Source organism: Octopus bimaculoides, chromosome 1, assembly GCF_046866305.1.
Source record: "Octopus bimaculoides isolate indiv1 chromosome 1, ASM4686630v1, whole genome shotgun sequence".
NCBI lineage: Eukaryota > Metazoa > Mollusca > Cephalopoda > Octopoda > Octopodidae > Octopus > Octopus bimaculoides.
Window position 1 is genome coordinate 49,441,768 of NC_142928.1, and position 15,807 is coordinate 49,457,574.

General features: G+C 30.5%; 1 protein-coding gene across 5 annotated transcripts in view; it reads left to right on the forward strand.

The window, feature by feature from the left end:
• Positions 1-15,807, forward strand: part of LOC106881850 (uncharacterized) — a 696,991-nt gene that overhangs the window by 160,770 nt on the left and 520,414 nt on the right. For 4 of the 5 annotated variants that reach the window (XM_089350930.1, XM_089350933.1, XM_089350923.1 and 1 more), the window contains exons 2-3: positions 4,170-4,242; positions 5,986-6,185. The gene's annotated coding sequence lies outside the window, so the exon portion shown is untranslated. Of the gene's footprint in view, positions 1-4,169; positions 4,243-5,871; positions 6,186-15,807 lie in introns of those variants that run through there. The other variant, XM_052966454.2, reaches the window with a different exon arrangement.

Sequence of the window (15,807 nt, forward strand, 5' to 3'; positions counted from 1 at the left end):
TATGAGTAATTGCTTTATGGGAATCATTACATCGTCATCTGGTCCTGAAGTATATCCTTCCTTTGATTATTTTCCTATAGTCTGTCACGTTACAGGATGTCCTGTTTGCAATTTTCGTGGCACCAACATTGGAGACGTTGACTAATCCCTCAAGACTAAAGGAACATCACAACCCTGAACTTCTGCTCCTCTACCAAACACTTTACAACATATATTGAGTACATTTTATCACGATTTTAATCAATATTAGTCAAATGTTTGTCCAGAAATTTAGATGTATAACAAACCAGGAATTTTTAAGCAACGGTTAATTGTTTTAATTGATTCGATATGAATATCAAATAATGAGATACTCAAAGCTCTGTGTTGTTCAAGTACAAAATCAGACTATCAGTTGCTCTTCATGAATCATGTTTTAAATTATGGTGAATTTCATCCAATTCTCTATGATAACTAGGTAATCAACACGTGAGTACGGTGTAAAATACCGAGAAAAAAAAACATCAAATGTAAAATTGCAAATGATTGATCTCATCACACACTTCTTTCATCTTTCATTCATATTTAACATACTTTCATCAGAAGTATCATGACATAAATACTACTAAATATATAAAAATATGTCTAAGAAAAATTGTTAATTGTGAAATCAAAATTTGCACATAACGGGTTTTCTAGAATTTATGGTAAGATTTGTCAACTACATCAAAATTATCGAGAAATTTTCTGTTCTATGAGATCTATAATAATCTCTCGCCTCACATTTTCCTAAGGTTTGAATAATTATGGTCATACGATCAAAACGAAGCATTGACGTAAATAGGTTTCTCTGTTTCTGCGTTAGATATATTTCACAAAGTAACGAAAATAGTTTAAGTAACATATGTTGCTTGGCAAGAGATAAACATTATTATATCCCATTACGTATAATTATAGTACTAAACGTACAACATAATTTAATTGGTATAGATTACATTGATGTTTAGATCGAATGTAATTAAAATAATTATAGCTTAGTAACCAGGTAATTTTCTTAATTAAATATCTCGTTTCCATTTGTTAACAAAGATCATCGGGACTTACGTAATCGAAGTTATCTGTAGGTCATTATATCTAAAAAGTAATGCGTAGAGATAGGCATGCGAGAAAGATGTAACAAAAATAACTTCAGTGCTATAGTTGATGTTGTGGATTTTTAGTAATTTAATTTTCGCTCCGTTAATTGCTCGCTACGCTATCTCTGTTTTCTCATACACGTATTCATACATAAAATCATACGTGTGCGGACACAGACATGTATGTATATATATATATATATATATATATATATATATATATATATATATATATATATATATATATATATATATATATATATATATATATATATATATATATATATATATATATATACATACAATACTTCCGTTTGTTGCAATTGGTGTCTGCTCTTCCCTCAATACGTCATGTCTTCAAGCTCTGTGTAGCACTAGGCAATATATCTGAGACCTCATGTCTCTAGTCGGAAAAGGAATTTTGTAATCTACATATATTAAACAACTACATACTTTAACGCGTACATTTCACTTTGTACATACAGGAAACAGACTACATGCACCTATAAGAATGTAAACGCACCCAAAACAAGGGAACACAATTATTCAAATCCGTTTTGGCAGTAAATACACTATCTGCCGTGAATCAATGAAGCCTTAAGTATTTCCAGTGAAAGGACTTCGATTACATCAACCCCAGTACTCAACTAGTACCTGTTTTATCGATCCAGATAGAATATAAGTCAGAGTTGATCTCGGCGGAATTTGAACTGAGAACCTAAAGCCGGAAGAAATTTTGCTAAGCATTTTTTCCGATATAGCAACAATGCTGCCACTTCGCTACCTCCACTCTGTAAAAGCTTCTCATACAATTCAATGCTAATCGTCCACTCAATTACTCACGTAAATTACTCATACACGTATACAAGTTACATACTGAAATCTCTGAGAAATACTGAAATACGCACAGACATATACAGATATTACGCACGCATCCACAATTTCAAAAGTGATAGCATTACTTATATTAACAGATAGGCACCTACATGGAACAACAGTCAAGCTTATATAATAAGCGTGCTAATAATAATTAAAACCGAAACTATCCCGTTATAACACTACTCACTGCCCCACCAAGACTAAACGAAGAAAAATACGCACGCAACTGTTATTTCATAACTATTCATTCATGCACATTAGCGCATAAGAACTGATTTATGATGCTTACTAACAAACTAACAGCAGCACTACATAATTCACACTGCATTTTTATTCGTAGTTTCTTGACATTCTGTTCAGGTTAGATCTAAATGCATGCGTCGTTGCAGCGAGTTGCTGCATTCACTATTTATCGTTATATTCCCCATTCGTGCCGGATCCCCTTCAGCAGAGTCCCAGTCAGTATCTATACTTCCAAGACACCTCCTCATCAACCATGACGATGTGGTATGTAGTCGGCCAGAACGAGCCCTCAGCACAGCCGGAATCTTAGTGACGATTGTTCTAAAACGTATTTTCTACTAACTTTGTATATAATGACCAGCGCTAACAATATGCCACACATGTGCATAAACATTTTGATGAACTATCAACCTTAAATTCTATTCCTGCTGTTTTTACGCAATTCAGAAGTTATTTTCTGGAATAAAACCTAAATAGCGCATGAACAATAATAACTACGAAAATATTGCCTAATGAGTTAAGATGGATTATGTTGGAATATGACGAAACGGGCGTAGAAGTGGCTGTGTGGTAAGTAGCTTGCTTACCAACCACATGGTTCCGGATGCAGTCCCACTCCGTGTCACCTTGGGCCAGTGTCTTCTATTATAGTCCCGGGCTGACCAAAGACTTGTGAGTGGATTGGGTAGACGGAAACTGAAAGAAGCCCGTCGTATATATGTATATATATATATATATATGTGTGTGTGTGTGTGTGTGTGTGTGTGTGTGTGTGTCTAAGTGTATGTGTTTGTGTGTCTGTGTTTGGCCCTCCAATATCGTTTGAGAACCGATGCTGGTGTGTTTACGTCCCCGCAGCTTAGTGGATCGGCAAAAGAAAACGATAGGATAAGTGCTAGGCTTACAAGGAATAAGTCTTGGGGTCGATTTGCTCCACTAAAGACGTTGCTCCAGCATGGCCACAGTCAGGTGACTGAAACAAGTATTGAGCTGAAGTACTAATATAATTTGCTCACTGTTTTTTTTCATCATTGTCATTATACTTTACTTTGCGATATTTGTTAGAGTGAACATATAGACAAGAGGGTTACACCCTGCGAAGAACATACTTTATGTTAGTATGTATGTATGTATGCACTTATGCATGCATATGTATATATATATATATATATGTATATATATATATATATATATATATATATATATATATATATATATATATATATATATATATATATATATATATATATATATAAAGATATATATATATATATATATAAAGATATATATATATATATATATATATATATATGTATTCATATATATGTATGTATATATATATATATATATATATATATATATATATATATATATATATATATATATACATATATATACATATATATGAATACATATATATGAATACATATATATATATATATATATATATATATATATATATAAAGATATATATATATATATATATAAAGATATATATATATATATATATATATATATATGTATTCATATATATGTATGTATATATATATATATATATATATATATATATATATATATATATATATATATATATATATATACATATATATACATATATATGAATACATATATATGAATACATATATATATATATATATATATATATATATATATATATATATATATATATATATATATATAAGATAAGAGTGAAAAAACTACAGAAGGCTTGTGTTACATGGCTAAAGTATATATTTAAATTATGTCAGAAAAATGTTAGAAAAATGTTATAAAATCTTTTTGGTATATAAACATTATAATTACAATTTTATTGAATGTATTTGTATTCGCCATTCTGACATTGAAATAACTAGTATAACTAATTTTTTCCCTCCAAAATAATGAATTTCACTTATTTCTGTATATTTTCAGATTTGGGACTTTAACTTGGAAATTTTAAAATCGTGCACAAACGTCATTAGTGCATTTTTGGAGACCAGTACATGTAAGAAAAAATAAACTTTGTAAATATTTTGAACAAAGCATTTAACGATCTACAATTTTATTACTTTTATTCGTATGGATATTTATTAAAATTGTTCACATTAGAGTATCAGCTTTAACTAAATGCGATTATATATATATTATATATTTGAAAATGATTATTTACCATATGAGGCAAAATGCACGCTTACAATTTTTATGCGTGCATATAATAATAGTTTGAATTCTTAGAATCAGTGCAGGTACAAAGACCATTTTCAGCGATAATATGAAAACAATTTTCTTCCCAATCTGTATAGGTATCGGTGCTTACATATGTGCCAAATTTGAGAGGGGAACTATGGTTTTACATATGCATACTCTAACAACACCAGTTACATACATCAAGTAATATTAATTTTCAAGAATAATTGTAAATGGATCGCATTCAAATTTGGACACTTTATTTTTAAATCATTGTCCATAAATATTAATATATATCTATTGATATATTTATATATACATATATATACATACATATATATACATATATATATATATATATATATATATATATATATATATATATATATATATATATATATATATATATATATATATATATATATATATATATATATACATATATATATATATACATATATATATATATATTTATATATGTGTATATATATATATATATGTGCGTGTGTATGTGTGTGTAACCGTAAATGTATGTTTATAAATCAACTATATCTGTAATTGAATTGTCATGAATGAAAATATTTGCTTTACCTAAATCAATTTCATCAGAATTCATGAGAACTTAAACTTGTTATATGGCAACAACAATTTAAGTAATTAAAATAATTAAAATTATATTTCCTCGTAATTTGACGCTAACCTTTGAAATCTATTCTAATTCATATAGCGTATGTTAGTGCAAGCATTAACCACACCTGATCTCTGTAGGGTTTACTATATATACATGTATCATTCTAATAATACAGGTACTTGGAGTTAAAATTCATAAGTTAACAATACATTAGATAAAAATATACATATGAGTTATTACACTTAATATTATTGTGGTACATTTAGTATACTCTTTCAAATTCATAAGCTTTTGAACACAAATCACAAGTATTGGTAATTTCACAGATTATAATGAAAGTAAATGATTAATTGTATAAACGAGATGAAATGCATATTAAACTTAAAATCTCCAAAGGTCGTTGGGAAAACAACCGACGAAATTGAATTGATATTTTTGGTTGCATTTAAGCATATGATTCCTTATATTTTCCAAATTTGAATGGTCATATGTTAATATGCATAAACATCTGTTATATAGTAAAATACACTCGCTATCGTATCTCAAGGGTACATTTGAATAGTGAATATCATAAATAATATATTACGTCAGTCGTGTAATATACTGGTAGATATTCGATATATACATATATATATATATATATATATATATATATATATATATATATATATATATATATATATATATGTATATGAATATGTAAATACCTGAAAACAAAATAATACATATATATAAATTTATATAAATATATATACATACATACATATATATATATATATATATATATATATATATATATATATATATATATATATATATATATATATATATATATATATATATATATATATATATATATATGGATGTACATTCATAAACATACTCACATTTAGACATTCACTTATTAATATATAGCTATATATTCTAAAGTGACAATATAATATGAATGTAGCTGATATCAGTGTTACCGGAAAGAAATCGACCGAAGAATCATACAGCATTTACTTCTGAGAACAGTGGATTGTACCTCAGTGAAAAACTGCCCTCCTTGTATTTGGAATACGGACACATGAGATGTTTGTAAAGCTTAGCCGAATGGATTTCGATAAAAGACTTCTTTAAATCATAAGGTAAGTGAGATTTTAAAGATTTGTTATTATATGGCATATAATATTGACATGCAGCTTAACAATATTACGAATTGGTTTATTATTTATCAGGTTGAATATATATATATATTCGTGTAAATATACTATATTGCATACCGTATACGTAATTTGCTTTCCTTCAGCTGCGCTCTACCTTCGCTCATAGTTTAAGTAAGTCATTTTCTTATACAAAATTCATGCGCTTCTTAAACATTTCAAACTCGCTTTTGCTAGCAAAAAATGAGTTTTCATGGGAATGTTCACCTTTATTTTTTCTGCACATCGTCATATAAAATTTAAGTTTATTTTTATTTTAATTATCAATGTGTTTGTCTGCACATTATGCCGATTCTCATCACCGAGGCAGACACTCGAATGTTGTTACTTCTTAAGCATGATGTGTAGTTTCTGAATGAATTACGTCCGGAATTTGATCTTGAGCACTTGAAATAATTTGGTCTTTACCGTCAAGTACTCTTCCCACTGCGGAATTGCAAGATTTAAAGTTTGGACCAATATAAATTTTATTTCCGCATCAAATCTTTTAGAAACAACAGGTTTAATATTCAGTGTAATATATTTAGAGTACCTCTTCGTGCTACTACCTTTACATCTAATTGATAGCTTGTTTACAATCATCTTAAATTGAAGGGCAATTTCAAGTGTATCGGTAATTAATTATCAACAGCAAACATGTAGTAAAACAATTTGCCCAAGAAAGATCTGATATGTAAGAGACGAGGTTGCTTTATTCCTGTCGATACCATATTGAAAGAGAGAATGTGTGTGTGTGTATGTGTGTCTCTTTGTGTATGACTGTGTGTGTGTATTTATTTGTCTTAAGTTAGAAGTGCAAGGGACGAATTTTCTATAATATCTGGTGAATCGTCGAGTAACAGTAATCATATACTACTGTCTTCCTCGGACTCAGACGAAGACAGTACTATATGACTACTGTTACCCGAAGGTTCACCAGATTGTATAGACAATTCGTCCCTTGCACTTCTAAATTTAGACAAATAGATACACACGCACACTCATACACAAATACACAAACATACATGCACACATTCTCTCTGATCTTCTCTATCCCCTCTCCCCCTCTTTCTCTCATGCACATATCGATACAGGCACTCATACACAACAATGTATTGCCATACATACTAATACTAGTTGTAGCTCGCTGGATTAAAAAGTTGGTAAGTTGATAGTATGAATGGTGTGTGTTGCGTTAGTTTAGTTCTTAGTGACAGTAGGCGAGTATAGTTGCTATTTAAGTGGTTATATTGTTCTTACTAAATGTATTGTTGTGGCTCTTTAATCTCAAGTCAATACTCATGGCCTTATGACATTTCATTCAACTTTTTATATACAGTAGGACGTTATAACATTTTATTTGAAAGGCATTTGCTTACCTACTTCATAGTATATTGCAGACCGTAATCCGAATATAATGGTTATAATATACAGCTCCCGTTAGCGTGAAATCTTGTTACATGAGTTAACCGCAATACGGAGGTACTTGTGTATGTGTGTGTATATATATATATATATATATTGAACAAAAGAATACAGGTTACTTCAGTTTTTTTCTGTATTTGATTGAGAAACCAGTGGTCTACCGTTGAGTTAAATGTTTTTAAGAGATAAATTTTGAAAAGCTGCATTCCCTCGCTTTCGGTAAATATGTTACTTATTTTTTTTGTAGTTTTTTTACTTATTTAGTCCCTCGATAGTGTGAGGCATTAATACACAGTTAATGCCCTTTATATATATTTAAACATATATATATATATATATATATATATATATATAGAGAGAGAGAGAGAGAGAGAGAGATATGTATGTGTGTATGTGTGTATGTGTGTATGTGTCGGTGTGTGTGTGTGTGTGTGTGTGTGTGTGTGTGTGTGTGTAAAAAGTATGAAGGGCAACTTTTGAAGTTCTCCGTGAGGCTAAGACTAGATTTAAGTCGAAAAATTGCTAGAATATGTAACTGTACTGAAGTCAACTCAGTCTTTCATCATTGCGGGGTCTTATATATGGGATTTTAATGGTACCACTTTCCTAAGCTTTTGGGGTTTGATTCTAAGAAAATATTATCATTTTATTTCTCACAATCACAGTAAAGAAATGTACATACGACCTCTAAATTCTTTTTGACTATTTCATAGCAGGTCCATCAATATATGGATACACACATGTACACAAGACCAGACAAAATCACAAAGAATTTTGTAGAAAACATATATGCCAGAAGTACGTGCACACTAAGGAAGACATTCATTCATATAGGATGAAAATATATGTTCAAAAAATGAATGAAATTCATATATTTACGTTGTAATAGATCATGGATAATCAAAGATATACATGCCCACATGGTCATGATGGTTTTGTACCAGGCATCTCAAACATCTTGCTCTGTTAGGCCTGCTTTGATATATGTTCCTTTTGCCAGACTTATAGAAGAAAAGGTTAATTTGAAAGCACGACAGTTTTATTTAGTATTTCCTTTTACTCGGATATCAACATAATGTTTCTCACACTTTTGACTTTATGTTCTGCACAGTTATGACTGTCATCCTAGATTGTCCTTTATATTACTTCTTTTAAGTATATCGATCAATGATTACGGGATTTGGAGTAGATATTTAAAGGGGGAAGTTTGATACCTATCGAGAATATAATTCTTTTCTTTATTAAATTAGCCTCATCAGATATTAGTAACGTAAGAATTAGTACATCTTATGCTACTATATTCATATTGTGATGTACTTATACAGTTTTTACATAGAATTTATTATAACTCATTATGCATTATGATATTATCACTGAATTGAAGCGAAATGGGAAAGAAATTTGAAGGTATACTATGCTCTTCTAATTAAATTTCATTAATATGGAGCCAAACGTTTCACTGACTGACGCAGTCTTTTGAATTTCAAGTAAAGAGCTAAATCATTTTCCATCGGATTTTGTAATTATTCATTAAAACATGCAAAAAAAATTTAAGGATACACTTACGCATAATTTACGAGATACACTTATTATGGTTTGAGATATTCAGAATATAAACGAATCAATTTGGCAAAGCGAGTAATGAAACTGAATTAGAATTGGAAGTAAACGACTCTTTTAGTGTTTTCTTTCAAATACAAGAAAGAAAAGAGAAATATTTATGAAGCCCGTTCAAAATGTGTAAAGGAAAAATGAAACAAAATTACTATTTGAAATAAAATAAACGAAATAATCGATAAAATTAGACACATGTCACTTGGGAAATAATAAATTTCTTTCGGCGTTATTTTTATCATTCGTTTTTCGTTCAGTTGTCTTTAAAGTGTATTTAGTTTTTGGCTTTCATTTCACCTAGAACCTAATTTTAATTGCAGTATGCATAATTTACACTGTGTCTTCATCTAAAACGACTCACATTACCATCAGTTAATGATAAAAAGGAAAGCTGAAATACTAGAAAATAAATGATTAATTACAGATTATGGTAACATGCCATTAAATATAAGTTTAAAAATATAAAAAAAGAAACACCCATTGGAGGAATATGAAAAGCAACACTCAGATATCCACGAAAATTTACTCATTTCTTTCGAAGTAAATAACTGCTAGTAATTCAGTGTAGATGGTGTTTAATTTGGGAATATAAAATGGCATATTGGAAAGAATTCAGTCGTGAACATATTTAAAGTGTAATGCATCGATCTTAGCATTTTCTTTGATTTTGATTTAATGAGACAGAGGAGCCATTGAGGATAAGAAAAGGTGAAACTATCAACTCTAGTAATCATTCTATTGTCTTCGTCAGTGATTGTTGTCAATTTACAAGAAACGTGATATGGTTGCAAAGCGGGAATGCTTTTCTAATTCTATAACTTTGAAGACAGCATATGTTATGACATGCAAGAGATCTCAGCAATTAAGACCATCTAAATATTCATAAGGCCATTTATACTGACAGTACGTGAAGCGTTAGTTAGAAAGTGAATAAGGCTTGAAATATTTTTCGTATGCTGATTGTTGTTTACGTCAATTATTATTCAAATTCGGGAGTTCTAATTAGTAGGAAAATATCAGTGATATTTCTAAATGGTTACAAAGTATTTCCGAACCATTTAAACTGTACTGAACAGACGCCAATTCTCACCCACAAACACACACATGTATACATATATTTATATGTGTGTGTGTGTGTGTGTGTGTGTGTGTGTATACATACATACATGCATATATATATATATATATATATATATATATATATATATATATATATATATATATATATATATATATATATATATATATATATATATATATATATATATATATATAAATATATATATATATATATATATATATATATATATATATATATATATATATATATATATATATATATATGTATGTATATATATGTGCGCGTGTGTGTATGCATGCATGTATGTATACATATTTTTTTTTGAAGTCCACTTTACAGCTATGTACTTCGACAGTAATTTATGCTTTTCCTTAGAACTGATATCGAGTGATGCAAATACAACCTTTTGTAGGTCAGTATTGTTGGATGTCAGTAATGTTAGATATATTACATTGTAAGTCTACCAAATTCTCAATTTACCACTCATCCATATTCTATATATTCAAAAATAAAAGAACACAATCATTCATCAGATCTTACAAACAATTAGCATGTACATTTTCGGTCCTCTGTTTCTCCTTTGAAGCTCCATAACTTCATTCACTCTTAAAATACTATTATAAAATATTTCATGACGCAACACAATCACTTTGTACCGGGATTTAAAATATTGATTTCATTTTGACAATTTAGATAGGGGGAACAGATAAAAGGAATAAACGATAGTAACTTTTATATGATTATCGGTTGAAGGAAAAGAAACAGCTCCCAACAGTGATGGAAACTGTTTTCATGAACACAACGGGAAACCTCACACCATCTCTCAGGAAATATCAAACGGAACAAAGCCATACACTTACATAATATTTTCCACAAACATTTACTGAATTACTATAAGTGTTGTTGTATATTCTATATGTGTATATGCTGAGTTCACAACCAATAAAATTTACGTCCCCCTAAGATTACATTATCTCACAGTGTCTAGAAATGATATTGCTAGTTAAATGACTTTCAATAATCAGTCATTAACAGAAAGATAATTTATAAATAGAAAATACACATCGGAAATCAATTATATATATATATATATATATATATATATATATATATATTTATATATATATATATATATATATATATATATATATATATATATATATATATATATATATATATATATATACGGAAGAGTCCAGTGAAATCTGTATGTGTATCCAATAGTAATCCAGGTGGAATGCTGGTGTGTAGATGAGGAGAGGCGCAGTAAGTTCAGGTAGAAGTAAATCCGAAGTGTAGGAGATTAAAAGCAGGATAAAACTGGTGTGAACAAGTGACCATACAATGTATAGTTGAAATTTACAGAAAAACAAAAGACAAAGACAGGTCTATAAACAATAAGCCAGGAAGGTGAGAAAGTCTTTTACGTCTCGTGCCTATGCGCTTGAACAGAAAAGAATTCCAGGAAATAAACAGAGAGAATAAAACAGAAAAGGAAAACGTATTTATTCTCTCTCTTTTTACTCACTCTCTGTTTATTTCTCCGGTTCTTTTCTGGTGAAGAGTGTAAACTCGAAACGTAAAATATTTTCTTACTTTCCTGAGCATGAAATTAATACACATACTTGTTTCTTATACACCTGTCTTCATCGTTTGTTTATCTGTAAATTTCAACAATGTATATATATATATATATTTATATATATCACATTTTATCATATTATATCATATAAACTCACCCTACCCTCAAACACACACACACACACAGGCATATATATATATAACTCAAATTTACAGAAAGCAAAAGACGATGACAGTTGACGGAATATATATATATATATATATATATATATATATATATTGTCTGTGTTTCTTAAGGCTATCGTTGGTTATATAATAACACGTCTTAATAATCTTTCAAAACGATCACATAAACCAATTGGTTTTCGTCTACATGACCTAATTTGGGTTAGTGGAGTCATGTAGCACGATGTAAGTCTTTTCGATGACTGGTTGTATATTCAGTCAGCCATTTGTGAATGTATGCAGAACTGGCGTACGAATCCGTTTTTACTGTTCTGAGTACATATATGTCCTTCATCATTATTTGTACACGATAGAGCTATCAGCGATATGGCCATGGTGCTTTCACTATTTAAGTATGTGGTAGTCTTGAATGTGTGTGTGATTTTGTCTGTGTTTGTTGTACCATCATCACTTGACAACTGATATTGGTGTGCTTATGCCCACGTAAACTAGTTGTTTGGTTGGGAAAAGTGACCGATAAAATAAGTACTTAGCTTACAAACAATAATTCCTGTGGTTGATTTTTCAGGTTAAACCCGTTAAGGCAGTGCTATCCATTTTGGGTGTCAGTCTTTCTCTCATTCTTGCTCATCTTCGCACCTACTCATTCCTCACCTTCTCCGTTCGTGTCACATCAACCTTAGCCCTCAAACATCTCAACTCACATACATCTAGTCGCCTCCTTGTCGTTTCTCTCAGGCCCTACGTATCTGCACCATATAACATTGTCGGCACAATTACGCACTCATACACTTTTCGCTTTCATACTCAACCTTTTTATCTCTCAGCATACCTTTCACAACTCCAAGTATCTTACTCCTCTCCCTCACTCTATATTTCACTTCCTAAGCCAACGCCCCATCCGTCGTTGCATGTGATCCCAAATACTTAAAAGCACTCACCTCCTCTAACATATATATGTGTGATTGTGTGTGTATTATACTACACACAGACACACACATATGTTTATCGGCGTCACTAAGTTGACTAAATCTGCTAGTCAGCATAAGCATTGCTAGAAATAAGACTCAGAACAATTCTTAGGCAAGGAAATGCATCCATCTAATAACGAACAAGACAGACAGGCTTCCTACAACAAACGACACTGAGCCATATCTTCCATAATTTCGGATTTCAGTAATTCTCATCAGTGACTCTCACCTGGTGCCGAGGGCTAAACTAACTCGTCTTGTTAATGTATACATTATACAGCAAGAATCAGAGGCTGATTCTATAAATGGTAAAAGTGAAAAGTTATAAATTATTAAGCTATATATATATATATATATATATATATATATATATATATATATATATATATATATATATATAATCATAAATATATAGGGATTGACAGTAACCTGCTTCTCCAACATACTGAAAATTCAGAAATAGCAGCCAAAGAACTACTATTCCAAAACTCTAAATTATTACTCTAAATTGATAGCGATATTTTTGATACACACAGAACAAAAAACAGTAGAGAAGAGTAAAAAAAACACCTGCCTTACCCGGCAAAATTGTGTTAATTATTAATTTTATTACTAATTGACGATTCCCTGCCCTGTATATCTATCTATCTATCTATCTATCTATCTATATATATATATATATATATATATATATATATATATATATATATATATATATATATATATATATATATATATATATATATATGTTCGTGTGTGTGTGTGCGCGCGTAAATATGTATGTATGGCCGTATAAATATATACATATATTAAAGGAGAGATGGGTATAGTGTTGCTGAGCTAAGTCTGAGAGTAAGTAAACAATCGAGGATTTTATGTATGTAGATGTATTCATGACTGATGTGCAGAAGGAGGCTGAGATGAATACCAGAATTTAAGGGTATGTGGCAGTAATGCGCCATTACCAGTATTTGATCCTCAAATCAGGAGAGGTTGTTAGGACATCCAGATCTCTCTAACAAATCTGTTTTCGTGTCTATTCCCGTCTACGATTGTAAATGTGCAATGACCGAAAGAGTGCTATTGCAAAGACGAGAAGCCGAAATAGCGTACCTTCAAAGGATCTGTTGTATAGTGATATTTGTAGACGATAAAAGCAATAATGCATTGAAATTCCATTACGAGTTGTCGAAATCCGTCAATCCACCAGCGGATAATACTGTCCTATCATATGATTTCAACGCATTGCCGACCTTCAGAGGCAGCTGCCGCTGTTGGATGAAATAATTGTTTTGAGATTTTTGGGTGTGTGTGATTAGTTTTCAAAATTCCACCTCACGTAAGTTAGAATATATAAAAACCTGACCAGTCAATTGCACACCATATAAGCAGGCACCAGTTGTTTAATATGAGGCAAAACGATTATTAATGCATTTTAAGAAATCGGTATTATGAAAGGCTCCGACGTATAATGACCTTATAGTAATGAAAATGATGTCTGAAGATATCCAACAATTACCTTCCAATTTTCTATAAATAACATTAGTCATTGTATTTTGTATTTTATTCAGTGAAGGTTACTTTAATCGGGACTTTGTCTAATACAACAAGTTTTAAAATAGACTGATTAATGACGCAAAATGAATTACATCGCATATCTTAATGTCTCTGAAAAATATAGAATGAATACGTGTTGTTATAATATTTCAATCATTCATCTTTAGTATCACTTTGTAATGAATGGTGCACAGGTATTTCTAATGTTTGCTAAAAGTATTTACCGATTACACACAGGTACCAGTGTATATTAAGAAGTTAACTAAGTTTACAAGAAATGTGTGTTGAGTGTTGAGAATAGCATTCGGTCAGAATATAACCAGTTACATAACTGTACATTTCTCTATCCCTGTCCACATTGGATCAAATACTCCATGGAAATATTTGTTTATTATAGACGTCGAAGCTTGCAGACAGTAGTGAAAGTTTGAGCTAGCTTAAGTAACGTACGGTTCAGATTAGAGAAAGACGAAAATCATTTATGAATCCTACGAAAACGTATACCACAACTATTTCCAGTAAATCTCAACAGCATGAAGGGAAGATAAAGTCACATATATGATAATGAGGTTAGTATTCGAATTTGCCTAATCATAGTGTGGTGCACCGTAATCGTGATGTTAGTGCACTTTGGAATGTAGCTTTCATTGGTGCACACTCATAAGTTGCAGATGTTACGAAATGAACATGTATACATGTATGCATGTATGTGAGTGTTTATCCAATTCATTCATTATATCAGCGGGTATGTATGCATATATGCTTATATATACATATGCTTGTAAGTATTATATGTAGGTATGTATACATACGCATACACACATATGCATTCATAACTGTGAGTGCCTGAGTGCCTATTTAATCAATGCATATGGAGATAAAAACGCATGCGGGATTTGTTCTGCCTTTCAGTTTAAGCATTTAATGGACACGCACATCCATTATACGATCGTCGTTGCACCCGATTCCATACAATTCGCCAGGTTCCGGAACGGTGAACAACCTTTTAAACCCAATTAATAATTAAAATGAATACGGAAAATATTTCCGTTAGTCCTTAAGTAAAATGTGTGAACGCTATCCCTTCGTACATCATGTGCTGTAATAGATAATAATTGTTAGATTATCGGATTATTCGTTTAACTGACATATT